Source organism: Hippopotamus amphibius, chromosome 4 (assembly GCF_030028045.1).
Source record: "Hippopotamus amphibius kiboko isolate mHipAmp2 chromosome 4, mHipAmp2.hap2, whole genome shotgun sequence".
NCBI lineage: Eukaryota > Metazoa > Chordata > Mammalia > Artiodactyla > Hippopotamidae > Hippopotamus > Hippopotamus amphibius.
Window position 1 is genome coordinate 145291087 of NC_080189.1, and position 16563 is coordinate 145307649.

General features: G+C 38.6%; 1 protein-coding gene across 1 annotated transcript in view; it reads right to left on the bottom strand.

The window, feature by feature from the left end:
- Positions 1-16563, bottom strand: part of ARMH4 (armadillo like helical domain containing 4) — a 123336-nt gene that overhangs the window by 95495 nt on the left and 11278 nt on the right. The gene's annotated exons all lie outside the window — the stretch shown is intronic.

Here is a 16563-nt window from a genome sequence, read left to right on the forward strand (position 1 = left end):
GTCTCAGTTGCTATCTCTTGATGCTACACTCTCTATAATGTCTTCAAACTGTTCTTCCTGTTCACCAACTCTCTTATTGCATATTTAACCATTAAATTATCAAGGCTTTTTCCCCAACAATTCTATTTTTATTTCTAAATCCTTTCTTTGGTTCTTTTAAAAAAATCTGCTGGGTCACTTTTGTTAGTCTCTTATTACTTGCTAATTTTTGTCATTCCACCTTTTCTTTCTTTCAGTCTTTTATACGTGGCTATTTTATATTCCACTCTGATGACTTTAGTATCTAAGGTCCTGGAGAAGGAGTAGGCCAATCAACTGTTTGACTTTTCTATTGACTCTCAATTATGGCTGTTTGTTTCCTTGTTAGTTTACTGATCTTTTATTATGAGACCATGTTTTAATCTGTGGGAAAACTAAGCATCTCAATTGGGCATGATCTTTTCCAGAGAGGATTTACATCTGCTCCTGCAGGGAGTCAGGCTGCTGTGATACAAACCTGGAACTACTTCATTCTCCTTTTAAAGACACAGGCTTAATGTGGGAATTTCAGTCTGGGTCCCTTTCTTGCTACAGGTCCAAATGTAGACGCCTGATATTACCACTGTCCTAGAGTGTTTTTACCTTTCCAATTTGCTTCCTCCTTACAGCTCACTTGTTGGGTTTCAGCTCACTTTGGGATGGATTGAGCTAAAAAGTACAATCCTTGGAGATTTTTTCTGACTGATTGCAATCTCATTAATGTACAAAAGCGTGTGTTTTACCCAAGATCTAGTTGTTTTGCTATGGTTGGGTCTCTCAGAGTCTTTATCAGAAGCTGAAACCCAAACAATGAGCTTTTCAAAAGATCCATATCATCTACATTTGAAGTAGGTCCAATAAGTTGAGTGAGAACTTTTATTGGCTTTTCAAATACCATTTTCAAATTCCAAATTTCAAACACTCATATAAGCATCTGTAATCTGAGGTGCATTTTAAAATTAGATAAAATCTCAAATGTTATTATGTATTAAATATTCTGCTTTAAACTTTTCTGTTAATTTCTTTAATTCTCTCTTTTTTAACTCTCCTCACAGTGATTTTTTTAAAACCTCCTATCTATACAAATTTCTTAAAAACATTTTACTAAGTTCAAACTTACCAATAACTCTATAATAGTAAAAATAATCATTAGAAACTTTCTCCATTCTAACCTTAACAATATTTAAAAGACAAACAGATGAGAAAATTTAAAAGCTGGAGACAAGATAATCTGCACACTTTCAACATCCCTTGAAAGATATTTTGGATTCAACCCACATTTCAGGTAGATGCTTAAATATTTTCTTATTGAATGTAATATCACTTTCTTTAAATTAGAGGATTCTGCTCTTGATAATGTCATCTCCTATATCTGGTTAGCAAGCTAAAAAGATTAGTCTACATAACTAACCTCACATTTACAGGTCATTACATAATCCCTTTTCAGCCTTGACCCCATATAATTGGTATTTTCCATTATCTTCTATAAATCCTGCCCTAAACTAAGTTCAGTTATTTTAATATAGAGAGCCCTAGAGTAATACTTATAAGTTCTTAAATCTAGCTCCTGTTCATTAAACAACTCACTTTGGATTCAGGTGACAGACTCCTATGTATTTCCCTTTGGAAAACGAGACTACAGCAATATTGCTCTATTTCTCAAAGGTGCTATAAAGAGAAACATAAAAGCTTTACTATTATTGTATCTACAAATTCTGAGCCATCTAGAATAAAACCTTTCTCTGCAGTAATTTAATAGTCTTTAAGGAATCTTTGCTTTAAGCAAACATATACAAAACTTGTGTATAAGAATCCACATACACTCAAAAGATAAATCTTGGGTTGGTTAGGTTGATTATTGATTTTGCAAAAATATCTATGAAAGTAGATTTCCCCTTCAAACTTTAAAACATGACTCAACTAACTCAAAATGAGGTTTACATATTAGTTAGTGGAAATGTGTTTGTTTTCTCATACCTGTATATATTTACCTTCTTGAAACCAGAGATCCTGTCTTCTTCTTTGTGCCCTGCCCCCCAGGATCAAGCATTGTGCCTTGCACAAGATAAGGCCTCAATATATGGTGACTGAACAGAAATAAATTGAACAGAACTTTAATTCATTAGCTTCCTCTTCAAAATTAGTAATGCCTTCATAGGACCCCAATATAATTTGTATTAATTTATATTATGTATACACTTCAAAGGAGTATGATATCAACTTTTTACGGAAAATCCATCTACATGCTTTTGTCACCCTGGGGAGAGGGATGGGCCATGAGGGGAAATGATCTTTGTATAAATTAACTCCAATAACGCTTCTAGAGAAAGATCTCCCTCCTTCCCCCTTACCTTGTTTTCCCTCCCTCCCACTCAAAGTGGCTTTAAAAAATCATTTAAGTGTGTTGAGTTGCCCTTATCTGACTGAGCACAGGTATCAGTATGGATTCCAATAAGAAATGAAATAATGTTCAACCTCACAAGGGAATGCAAGAAATCTAAGCAAATTCCTACTAGATTGCTAGCAGGAGGTAGTTGGAAGCCACTGCTTTGTTCACATAAAAAGTGCTCAACTTCAGATCCAAAATAAGCACTGGGTTTAAAACAATAACAACCAGTAGAGCAAGTCAAGTAGAAAGCACATCATTAGGACTTCCCTGGTGGTCCAGTGGGTAAGACTCCATGCTCCTAATGCAGGCAGCCTGGATTCAATCCCTGGTCGGGGAACTAGATGGCACATGCCGCAACTAAGAGTCCACATGTTGCAACTGAGAGTCCACATGCTGCAACTACGAGTCCACATGTTGCAACTGAGAGTCCACATGCTGCAACTAAGAAGTCAGCATGCTGCAACTAGAGATCCTGCATGCCGCAACTAAGACCCAGCCCAGCCAAAATAGATAAATAAAAATAAATTAATTTTAAAAAAAACAAAGAAAGCACATCAATTAAACAAGGTAAAGGTCCTAAAACCATCCACTCCATCGTCGGTTATCACTTACCCAACACTTGGTACCTACAGCCACTGTGGACACAAGGCAGAAAGCTCTGACCCTGCCCTTAACAAGGTTTGGAGAATTCAGTTAAGAGCACAAACTGATAATCAATGGCTGGGAAGACGGATTCATTTCGCATGTGCATACTAATAAAAATGAAATAAGATAGGTAAACACTTCAACTGATTTCCAACACTTTAAAAATCAGAAGATTTCATACAAAATAGGAATTTTCAGCCTATCTTGGAAGAAATCTGAGATCTGGCATCACTGAGCTCACATTCTCCTCCTGGCAACAATCAGAGCAGAATTCACCTGGATCAGAGGGAGTGTGTGCCTCTCTACTGCAACACACTTGCCACTCCCTACTGTCTTAGGCACCTGCCTCTTTGCTCACTTACACTACCTACCTGGCCCCTGACCCATCGGCTGCATGTAGAGGATACGATTATTTCATCATAACAATTAATACATAATAGTACATAATCACAATACATAATTTTAATTGATAAATGATATAAAATGTTCATAGTTATTATGTATTTATGTCGTGCATGTATTTACTACATACAAGTTCTCATTTTAATCTCATAATAGGAGACAGGAACCAATATCTCTGCTTTACACAGATGGAAAACCTGAAATCTAAAGAAATTAGTTTGGTCAAGATCACAATGCTTATTCGTGATGAAGCTAAGACTTAAACTCAGGTATGATCATTTGAGGCCATAACCAGGGCTACTTTTTTTACTAGTCTGTACTATTTATCAATGCAGGCTGGGTGATCTGAGAGGCTTCATAAAGAAGAGACACACAGATGACCAAAAAGCACATGAAAAGATGCTCAGTGTCACTAATTATTAGAGAAATGCAAATCAAAACTACAATGAGGTGCTACCTCACACTGGTGAAAATAGCCATCATTAAAAAGTCTACAAATAATCAATGCTAGAGAGGGTGTGGAGAAAAGGGAACCTTCTTACACTGTTGGTGGGAATATAAATTGGTGCAGCCACTATGGAAAACAGTATGGAAAATAAAAATAAAGTTGCCATATGATCCAGTAATCCCATTCCTGGGCATATACCCAGACAAAACTATAATTAGAAAAGATACATGCACTATAATGTTCATTGCAGCACTATTTATAACAGCCAAGACATGGAAGCAACCTAAATGTCCATCAATAGATGAATGGATAAAGAAGATGTGGTACATATATACAAGGGAATATTACTCAGCCATAAAAAGAATGAAATAATGCTATTTGCAGCAACATAGATGGACCTAGAGATTATCATACTAAGTGAAGCCAGTCAGACAAAGACAAATACTATATGATATCACTTATATGTGTAATCTTAAAAAAATGATACAAATGAACTTATTTACAAAACAGAAGCAGACTCATAGATTTAGAAAATAAACTTACAGTTACCAAAGGGGAAAGGTGGGGAAGAAGGATAAATTAGGAGGTTGGGATTAACATACACACACTACTATATATAAAATAGATAGTCAACAATGACCTACTGTACAGCATAGGGAGCTCTACTCAATACTCTGTAGTAACCTATGTGGGAAAAGAATCTCAGAAAGAATAGATATATGAATATGTATAACTAAATCACTTTGCTGTACACCTGAAACTAACACAGCATTATAAATCAACTATACTCCAATATAAAAGAAAGAAAGAAAGAAAGAAAGAAAGAAAGAAAGAAAGGATGAGTTTGAGCTGAATGGTTTCTGTTTCTCCTCCCTGTCCTCTTTTAACTTTAACTTCATAGCCCTCTGCTGATGGAGTAGCATAGCACTGAGTATTATTTGCTATCGAATGTGACAGAATGACCCTTTACAGGTGAATTTCTTGTATAGTGAGAACAGTGTGATATTGCCCAGACATGAATCATGATAGGTTTTTAACAGAGATAGGATTTCCTCTAAAGAGTGGGATGTACATGGTGTCAGTCACGATGGTTGTCTGGCTGTCAGTTGCCTAGGGATTAAAGGTGTGTCCATCAACCTGGAAAGCAGGACAGACAATATGTAAGTGGAGTTGAGGATTCCCTACTTGGTGGTGGGTCCTAGAGGAAATTTACATCTTTGTCTTGGCTCTTCCATGTAGCGGCAGGGATGGGGAAGAGAAAATAAGAAGCTACCTTCAGGGGACTTCCCTGGTGGCACAGTGGTTAAGAATCTGCCTGCCAATGCAGGGGACACGGGTTTGAGCCCTGGTCCGAGAAGATCCCACATGCCATGGAGCATCTAAGCCTGTGTGCTACAACTACTGAAACCCGTGTGCCTAGAGCCCATGCTCCACAAGAGAAGCCACCACAATGAGAAGACTGAGCACCGCAACCAGGAGTAGCCCCCGCTCCCCGCAACTAGAGAAAGCCCGTGTGCAGCAATGAAGACCCAACTCAGCCAATAAATAAATAAATTTATTTAAAAAAAAAGATTAAGAAGAAGCTACTCTCAGAACAGGAAACAAGCCAAGAGCTGTGAAGCCAGAAAGCCTAGCAAGGTGCCTGAAGAACTGTTCCAGAGCTTCCGGTACCAAATATTAAAAATCTCCTCAGAGCATGCAATGAGTCAAGGCCTGGGAGGCCTGGGAGGCCCTTAGCTAAGGTAAGATCAGAGACAAATGTGTACCTTGTAAGCCTAATTCATTTTATGTTTTTCTTTTATTTTATTGGTTTATTTACTTTGTGTTCCCGTAGGTTGGAGCCAAGTATTTTTGAAATTTCTACCAATTTTAGTTGAAACAAGTGAGAGAGTTTTCATCTATGCTTGAGCTGGAGTTTCAACAGGAAGTAGGACTCCTCAAAGAGCATGTGAAGTAGATACCTTGAGAAAACCCAGAGGGAGCAGTGTCAGGCCCTCTAGGCACCTGGAGAATCTCCTTCTCAAGATAAAACCTTGGAGATTCTTTATGTCGGTTTTTTGGGGTTTTTTTGTTTTGGTTTGGTTTGGTGGTTTGTTTGTTTGTTTTTTCTTTTTTTGGGGGGGGGGTAGGGCTTGTTTGTTTTTTTGGCCACACCACACAGCAGGCAGGACCTTAGTTCCCCAACGAGGGATTGAACCCATGCCCCCTGCTGTGGAAGCTTAAGCACTGGATGGCCAGGGAAGTCCCTCTTTATACAGTTTCTTTAGAAGTTTCCACAGAATATTTTGTCTGGAGATATCAAACAATTAGAAGAAGGTAGAGTGGCTAAGGAAGAAAAGGCATAGGTAAATGTAGGCAGAACCGATATGTAAATCTTTCAAGACAAACTTAATATTTCCAAGTATGAACATTTTTAAAATCTTGTAAGGCCATTGAAACTGACGCATTATATTTTTCTTCTCATCTTTCCCTCTGGGGATATGTATGCATTTTAAAGATAAAAGGTAGTCTGATGCCAAAACAATTTCATGGTTATGAATATAGGCTGATAAAGTGCAGTTGGTAATATTCTTACATTATTTTACACATTGTCAAGGTTTGTAATAAATTATTTGTACTCTGATGCAATAAATTTCTCGACGATTATACCAGTAAAAGGATAGTTATGTCTAGCCGCATGTTGAAAAATCATGCTGAGGAGAAGAATCAAGATGGCGGAGTAGGAGGACGTGCGCTCACTCCCTCTTGCAAGAGCAGCAGAATTACAACTAACTGCTGAACAACCATCGACAGAAAGACACTGGAACTCACCAAAAAAAACCACCCCACATCCAGAGACAAAGGAGAAGCCGCAATGAGACGGTAGGAGGGGTGCAATACCGTTAAAATCAAATCCCATAAATGCTGGCTGGGTGACTCACAAGCTGGAGAACAGTTATACCGCAGAAGTCCTGAGGGTTCTGAGCCCCACGTCAGGCTTCCTAACCTGGTGGTCCAGCAACGGGAGGAGGAATCCCCAGAGAATCAGACTCTGAAAGCCAGCGGGATTTGATTGCAGGACCTCCGCAGGACTGGGGGAAACAGAGACTCCACTCTTGGAGGGCACACAAAAAAGTGTGCTCACCAGGACCCAGGGGGAAGGAAAAGTGACCCCATAGGAGACTGAACCAGACGTACCTGCTAGTGTTGGAGGGGTTGCCTGAAGAGGTGGGGGGCAGCTATGGCTCACCGAGGAGACGGGCACTGGCAGCAGGGGTTCTGAGAAGTGCTCATTGGCGTGAGCCCTTCCAGAGTCCACCATTAGCTCCACCAAAGAGCCTGTAAGCTCCAGTGCTGGGTTGCCTCAGGCCAAACGACCACCAGGGTGGGAACACAGCCCCACCCATTGGCAGACAAGCAGATTAAAGTGTCACTGAGCTCCACCCACCCAGCCCAATCCACCATCAGTCCCTCCCATCAGGAAGCACCCACAAGCCTCCTAGACAGCTTCCTCCACAAGAGGGCAGACAGCAGAATCAAGCAGTAGCAGCAGTATTTCATCTTGTGAAACTGAAAATCACAGCCACAGAAAGACAGAGCAAATGAAAAGGCAAAAGACTTTGTACCAGATGAAAGGACAAGATAAAACACCAGAAAAACAACTAAATGAAGAGGAGATAAGCACTCTTCCAGAAAAAGAATTCAGAATAATGATGGTGAAGATGATCCAAGACTTTGAAAAAAGATTGGATGCAAAGATTGAAAAGTTGCAAGAAAAGTTTACCAAAGACCTAGAAGAATTAAAGAACAAACAAACAGAGATATGCAACACAATAACCGAAATGAAAAATACACTAGAAGGAACCAATAGCAGATTAACTGAGGCAGAAGGGCAAATAAGTGACCTGGAAGACAGAATGGTGAAAATTATTGATGCAGAAAAGAATAAAGAAAAAAGAATGAAAAGAACTGAAGACAGCCTAAGAGACCTCTGGGAAAATGTTAAACGCACCAACATTCGCATTATAGGGGTCCCAGAAGGAGACGAGAGAGAGAAAGGACCTGAGAAAATATTGGAAGAGATTCTAGTTGAAAACTTCCCTAATATGGGAAAGGAAATAGCTACCCAAGTCCAGGAAGTGCAGAGAGTCCCAGGCAGGATAAACCCAAGGAGAAACACACCAAGTCATATAGTAGTCAAATTGACAAAAATTAAAGACAGAGAAATGTTATTAAAAGCAACAAGGGAAAAATGACAAATAACATACAAGGGAACTCCCATAAGGTTAACAGCTGATTTCTCAGCAGAAACTCTGCAAGCCAGAAGGGAGTGGCACAATATATTTAAAGTGATGACAGGGAAGAACCTACAACCAGGAATACTCTACCCAGCAAGGATCTCATTCAGATTCATTGGAGAAATCAAAAGCTTTACAGACAAGCAACAGCTAAGAGAATTCAGCACCACCAAACCAGCCCTACAACAAATGCTAAAGGGAGTTCTCTAAGTGGGAAACATAAGAGAAGAAAAGGACCTACAAAAACAACAACAAAACAATTAAGAAACTCGAGGGGGGGGGAGTCAAGGAAGGGAGGGAATACGGGGATATGTGTATAAAAACAGATGATTGAACCTGGTGTACCCCCCCCCAAAAAAAAATTAATTAATTAAAAAAAAATAATGAAACTATTAAAAAAAAAAATTAAGAAAATGGTAATAGGAACATACATATCAATGACCTTGAATGTAAACAGACTAAATGCACCAACCAAAAGACACAGACTGGCTGAATGGATACAAAAACAAGACCCATATATATGCTGTCTACAAGAGATCCACTTCAGACCTAGGGACACATACAGACGGAAAGTGAGGGGATGGAAAAAGATATTCCATGCAATTAAAAATCAAAAGAAAGCTGGAGTAGCAATAGTCACATGAGATAAAATAGACTTTAAAATAAAAAATGTTACAAGAGACAAGAAAGGATACTACATAAAGATGGAGGGATCCATCCAAGAAGAGGAGATTACAATTATAAATATGTATGCACCCAATATAGGAGCCCCTCAATACATAAGGCAAATGGTAACAACTATGAAAGAGGAAATGCAAGGCAGAAATAGAGACACAGATGTAGAGAACAAACACATGGACACCAAGTGGGGAAAGCAGGGAGGGTTGGGGGGGGAATGAATTGGGAGATTGGGATACCAAATTGTACACTGTAAATATATGCTGTTGGGCTTCCTAGGTGGCGCAGTGGTTGAGAATCTGCCTGCCAATGCGGGGCACACGGGTTCGATCCCTGCTCCAGGAAGATCCCACATGCCTCGGAGCATCTAGGCCCGTGTGCCACAGCTATTAAGCCTGTGCTTTAGAGCCCATGAGCCACGACTATTGAGCCCATGTGCTGCAGCTACTGGGGCCCACACACCTAGAGTTCGTGCTCTGCAACAGGGGAAGCCACGGCAATGAGGAGCCCGCGCACCACAACGAAGAGTAGCCCCCACTCACTGCAACTAAAAAAAGAAAGCTTGCGCACAGCAAAAAAAGACCCAATACAACCAATAAAATAAATAAATCAATAAATTTATTAAAAAATAAATAAACAAATAAATAAATAAATAAATGCTGTTTATTGTCTGTTAACTGTATCTCAATAAAAGTTCTTTAATAAATAAATAAATAAATAAATAAATAAATAAATAAATAAAACAAAAATAAATAAAAATTTAAAAATTTAAAATGATGACTTTCTGCAAACATCTCCACATCCTATTGTGCAGCTGCAGGCTATATGTTTGCTTCAACAACTGCGAAAACCACCACACATGGAAAGCCCTCCTTGGACCACTCCTCACAGGGACTGTCAACCCTGGAGAACAAGCCCAGATGAAACACTCAGAACAAATCCTTTTGCTTAGGATTCTCAACAACCCCCTCAAGCGGGACCTGGAATAGTTTCCTATAAGTCAGGTGTGTGTTGGCCTGAGGCTGAGTACCTGGTTGTTGCATCTAAAATCTATTCTTAAGAAATAATTTATCTCAATAATAATGTAGCATCTTTGCATGGTGACATGGTAACTAGGCCTCTCATGGTGATCATTTCAGAACATAGAGAAATATTCAATCACTATGCTGTGCACCAGGAACCAACATAGTGTTGTGGGTCAATTATACTTCAAGAGCAAACAAACTCACAGAGAAAGAGGTCAGATCTGTGGTTATCAGAGGCAAGGGGTAAGAGGAGGGAAAACTGGATGGAGACTGACAAAAGACACAAACTTCCAGTTATAAGTAAGTACTAGGGAGGTAATGTATAACATAATTAATATAATTAACACTGCTGTATGTCATATGCGAAAGTTGTTAAGAGAGTAAATCCCAAGAGTTCTCATCACAAGGAAAAAAATTTTTTTCTTCTATTTTTGTATCTGCATAAGATGACGGATGGTCACTAAACGTACTGTGGTCATCACTTCATGGTATGTGGAAGTTAAATCATCATCCTGTACACCTTAAAGTTACACAGGGCTGTATGTCAATTACACCCCAATAAAACTGGAAGAATAAAAAAGAAAGAACTAATTTAACCAACAAGCTAAAATTATAGAAACATGCTTGATCACATGCCTATAAAATAACTGAGAGACTTCCCTGGTGGTCCAGTGGTTAAGATTTCGCCTTCCAATGCAGGGGATATGGGTTAGATCCCTGGTCAGGGAGCTAAGATCCCATATGCCTCACGGCCAAAAAACAAAACAAAAACACCACATAAAAAATGGAAGCAATACTGTAACAAATTCAATAAAGACTTTTAAAATGGTCCACATCAAAAAATATATTTTTTGAAATAAATAAATAAATAATTGAATGGTACTGGGGTATGTGTGATGTCTAAAAGATGATTCACCACCCTTTACAATCTTTTTCATACTTTTGGATTTCCCAAGACTTACTTTTTTATAAATATCAAAAGAACAACCCACACATACAGACTCCCAAGCATAAAAATCAATTTTTTATTTCTCCAAGCTGGGGCTAAGTTCTCTCTCCTAACTCTTACAGTCTTTTCTCTGTAATTGTTTTGTTATACTTTCCCACCTTCTACCTTGTGTATCTGTTATGCATTTATCATAATTCTTCTACAAAACTTACACAAGATCCACTCTCACTTCTTTCTATTATCTGAGTCACCAAATATTTGCTAAGCATATACATAATTGAATAAATAAACAAAACCACTGAATATGTACAAAGTTAAATCCATTTGTCATCATGAGCCATTATATAAATTTCCTAAGTGTCTAAGAGTGAGCTTTACTAAGCAATGTAACTTTCTGGTGTTGGTCAACAAATAGGCAAAAAAAAATGGGAAGAATCAACTCTATAACAACATTTACTTAATTGTGACTATACCAATAAATACATTCCCTATGATAAGAAAGCATACCAGAAAACATAGAGTGAATGTCGGTTATCTTTCTTTAATAGCAGAATTTGTAGCAAAGCTTTATGGTAATACATCATAATATTGATTTTAAATATTTTTTGAAATAGCACTGGCTATGTGAGCATTAGCAGCAGACATGCAATGACCATTCTGAGTGCTGAGTAATTTACTGTACTAGCCTATCAAGCAAGTATGACGATTTCAGGACAAGCCAAAAAACAGACTTACCATAAAGGGTAATCAATGACTGAAATCATTGCCTCTGTTATTGAGGCAAAATTAAGTCCAAAGCATTTTTAAGAACAACACCCAAAACTTTTTGTATCCATTCTTAACATAATCAGAGGGAAAACTAGAGTGAACATTCTTACCCTCATACTACAGCATCACAACTGACAACACCCTACTGGATCTTTAATATTATGTCCACGTGGCAGCTCCCAAAGGTAAGTCACAGAAAGCTGGCTTCATAAACATGGACTTAAGGTGAGATCGCCGACTACACTTTCTCATTCATCCATTCTAGCTGCCTTCTGAGTTGAAAGGTTATATGAGAATTGAAAAAATAATAAGAAAATGTTCTCTGAAAAGGAGTATATAGTGGGAAGACCAAAAAAATTGATTTTGTGATTTAAAGTGCAGGTGAAAAGCAAACACTTCTCTCATAAAAATTACATGAGCTCTTAAGAATCCTCAGTGGAACTATTAAAGAAAAATATCTCTGAGGCTTCTCCACAATGCCACTTAAAGAATACATCTCACAATTCATTTCTGATTGACCAATAAAAGAAAGAAACTAAGCATCTTGATTTCAGTACCCATTATGAGGCCACCACACAGCCAAAAAATATCACTCAGTCATCTGAACAAAGGCATACTTTTCAAACACGACTTTCTCCTGAAACTCCTATGTTATTGAAATTCCTGTAATTGTAGAGAGAATCTTAGGACAGAGACAGAACTGAGAATTCCAGATAAGAAAGGAGAGAGAATATCACTATCTCTTCAGCAGAGGAAATTAAGAGGTGCTGCAAATATATATAGGAAATGCTCTCAGAGGATTGTGGAAAAAACATCCATGAAATTAAACAGACATACACACAGATGTGCACACATACTCACAAAGGGAGGAAAACGGGTGTCACTGAAATAGATTAAACAACAAATGACAGAATAATGGCAGCTTCCTGCCCCATGTGTGCTGCCTCACTGGGAAAAGATGTCAAAAAGACAATCTTTCAAAACCTAAATATAAGGACAGCCAAAATGGTCTTCGAAAAACAAGGAAAAAACTGTCAGAAAAGAGAAAATTGAAGACAAATGATATATTTGGTCTTATTTTTTAAAAATCAAGATATTAAAAAAATTAAACATGACACTGTTAGATACTAAGAATTAAAAACCTCTTTATATGTTGATAAAGGTAATATGCTATGTTTACATATAACATACATCATATGTTAAAAAAAAAAAAAAGGTAGTTCTCTAGCATGTCAATTACTATGAGTCTGTTACATAAACCCTGTCATAAATAGGCGCCTTGAAACAGATGAGGAAATGGGAACTGTCTGGAATAACGGCACTGGATTTTACAGCCCCAGCACCCAGTCTATTATGCCTATAGAAAGACATTAAATAGGACCGGTCACATCAAGAATTCACATTCTCCAGACCACAGACACTGGTGTCTCTTCTCTTGCAGAAAAGCAATAAGCTAATGTAGGCTCGTCTTGAGAGAATCCAAGCAAACTCACCCTGTTTCCAAGTCTGTGCGGTCAGCACCACGGGGAGCACCAAGTGGTTTCCGGTCTCTCGGCCGCAAGGCCCGGGTACTGACTTCCAAGCGTGAAGGCAGGAAGCACCGGGGGTGCGTGGAAGGGGTAACCAGCACTTTACTCACAAGATCTGAGAAACCTCCGTTTTTGTTCTCTTACTTCCCACGTGTTCTTAGAAACCTAGTACCTGGTTCAAATAGACCCACTGTAGCTTCTGTCTGGGTATTGAACCGTTAAAGCCATAACCTTCCACCCTACAGAATTATTGTTACAATTTTACAACACAGATGAATTTCTATCTCCTGTGGAAATATAGGAAAGGCCAAAATAAGTTTGATTTGTTTAGAGTAAATAGATATCCTCAGCTGGACTTCTAATACACAGAAAGCAGAATTACATTCAGGAGACATACTGAAGGCCTATTCCATTTGATATTGGTATTAACATATCTGAAAGACAGTTAACCCAAATGAAAAGTTTCCAAGTAAGTTTTCAAAAGCAATCAGTAATTTTAAGTTGCCGTTTGGAGCAGAGGAAGATATTAATAGTCAACCAGGGCTTCCCTGGTGGCACAGTGGTTAAGAATCTGCCTGCCAATGCAGGGGACACAAGTTCAAGCCCTGGTCTGGGAAGATCCCACATACTGCGGAGCAACTAAGCCCATGCGCCACAACTACTGAGCCTGTGCTCTAGAGCCTGCGAGCCACAACTGTTGAGCCCGTGTGCCACAACTACTGAAGCCCATGTGCCTAGAGCTTGTGCTACGCAACAAGAGAAGCCATCTCAATGAGAAGCCCGTGCACCACAACGAAGAGTAGCCCCGCTCTCTGCAACTAGAGGAAGCCTGCACGCAGAGATAAAGCCCCAACACAGCCAATAAATAAATAAATAAAATTAAAAAAAAAAAAAAGTCAACCAAAAAGGATATCAACCTAAACAAAGATCATGTCCAAAAATTAGTTTATGCAACATTATAAATCAACTACATTTCAATAAAAATTAATTTAAAAAAAACAAAAATTAGTTTATGTACATATATATGTACGTGTGTGTGTATATATATATACAGACACACATATATACATATACATGTACTTTGTCATTATCTAATTTTGAATTAAAAGTTAGAACACTTTGTCATGTTTATATTTGAAAGATGCTGAATACAGCCCTAGTAGAGTTATGCCTGAGATAAGTATAATGCATTTTTTATCATCCTGAAAGCATTTATTTCCCTAAAAAAAAAAAATACAGAGAGGTAAAGTATATCAGGCAAGGTGACAGATAAACCATTATCCTTTCAAAAATCAAACTGCATTTTTGCTGACGAGGTAAAAGACTTATTACTGAAGTAGGCACAAGGTGGTATGCACTTATAGAAGCAGGCTTTCTCCGACGCTGAGAAGTGTATAACACACCAAACTTCTCCTGCTCTACCAGTGCACACCTCTCAATTGGGTGTTCCAGAGGCAGAGCAAGTCTGCCTGCAGAGCCAGCTGGAAAACTCCTCAGAAGCAGACCTCCTATTACGAGTTGAATCGTGTTCCCCCAGAAAATATGTTTAAGTCCTAAACCACAGTACTTGTAAATATGACCTTATTTGGAAATAGAGTACCAGCAGATGTAATCAAGTTAAGATGTAGTTATGGGGTGAGTCCTTATCTATTGGCTGATGTCCTCATAAGACAAGGGAAATTTGGGCACAGAGACATAAAGCGGAAAGATGTGAAGATGGAGGCAGTCACCGCAGTTACACTGCCACAAGCCAAGGAATGCCTGAGGCTCCAGGACCTGGACGAGGCAAGGGATGATCCTCACCCAGAGTCTCTGGAGGGAGTGTAGCCCTGCCTACACCATGATTTCCAGGCTCTAAAATTGCAAGAAAACAAATATCTCCTGTTTTAAATCACTCAGTTTGTGGTACTTTGTTATGACAGCCCTAGAAAACTAATACACTTCCTTAGTCATTATGTTGCAGAGACATAAAGGAGAAGACAACAAGACAGGGTACCAGGCAGATACAAATTGTAGGCTCCTTTGGGCCACTGACTATCCCTTAAAGGATAAACGTTCAGAAATTTCCACAAAGGTTCTTGCTCCTTGGGTGTGTGGAATCTAACAAGGGCAGATCTCTTGTCCATATCTCATTGAGATAAATACCCCATTCTCTGGAGAAGTGCTCCTGTCCCCAAGTGGGAAGGAAGATATTCAAAGAACATACAAGGAGTTTAATAATATAATTAAATAAACACACAGCTTCAGCTGGAGAACTGTTATTTATCAACACATCACAGAAATTCAAGCTTGAAAGGTAGATAACGACATCACACAATCCTGTTCTAGGTAACAACAAACCACCTCCCCCTGGGTCCATTGCTATGGAAGAATTAAAATGCTTCATCCAATCAAAGCCTTAAGCTGCACTTATACTCCTGGACAAGGTGGAAAAGCATGCATTGAAAATGGAGGCCTTCAATACATTCAGGAATCTATCGATTTATTGATTTAAATAAGCATAGTCACTCCTGCTTTCAGAGGATTAGATAGACCGGCATAACACTAATTGTGACATTAGCTACATATACTAATTAAATATAAATTGTACCCCCTGGTATTTAGGAGAAAAAGTGTGCTCATTCACAGTCTTGTCTTGAGCCCAACAAAGTAGCAGAAAGAGTATTTTTAAACCAAAAACATCTTTCATAAGCCTTGACAAGCATCATAACTTAGATCAAAACTGACAAAATATATTCTCAAAAAGAAGCTAGAATTGTGTAAAAGAAAAGCACTAAAACTCCAGGACATCTTAGGCAAGTTAAGAAAATTCTCACACATCTCGATATAACTACCATCATCTACTAAATTTAGAAAATTATTCCAGTTTCACAAGTATGCATTATTCACAAATACAATTTTTCCCTCTGATTAAATAAGCCCTGCTGGGTAAAGCTGTCATCTCTAACTCAGGTTAATTTGGGGAAACCTGGTCTTTCCAGATGGCATCAAGGAGAGCAGACAGCTAATATGAGACTACATTCCAAGTTTTTATCTTAATGTGGAGAGCAAGAGCTATTAGCCTCTGAGCTCACTTTGATCCACTTCTTAAACCAGCATTCCATGGAATTCACATTCCTCCTAAAATGTCACATTTCTCCGCCAGAAAACTACAAGTATTACCCTGAAAGTCTGCGATAGAGCCTGCTGCAAACCTGGCTGAACCACCTTCCCTATTACAGAGCAGACAATATATAAAATAGCAGCACATCATATGTCTTTACTGCATCAAACTCATAGCTAATTTAGTGCCCAAAAGCTTACCTGTCTTCCAGATTAGTTTAAGAAACAGCACTACAAATCTCTGGGCGTTTTGCAATCCAGCCAGAAGCTGTTCACCTGCCAAAATGCTGATTAATTAAGTGACTTTTCGTTATACTTCCAGACTTTTCATTT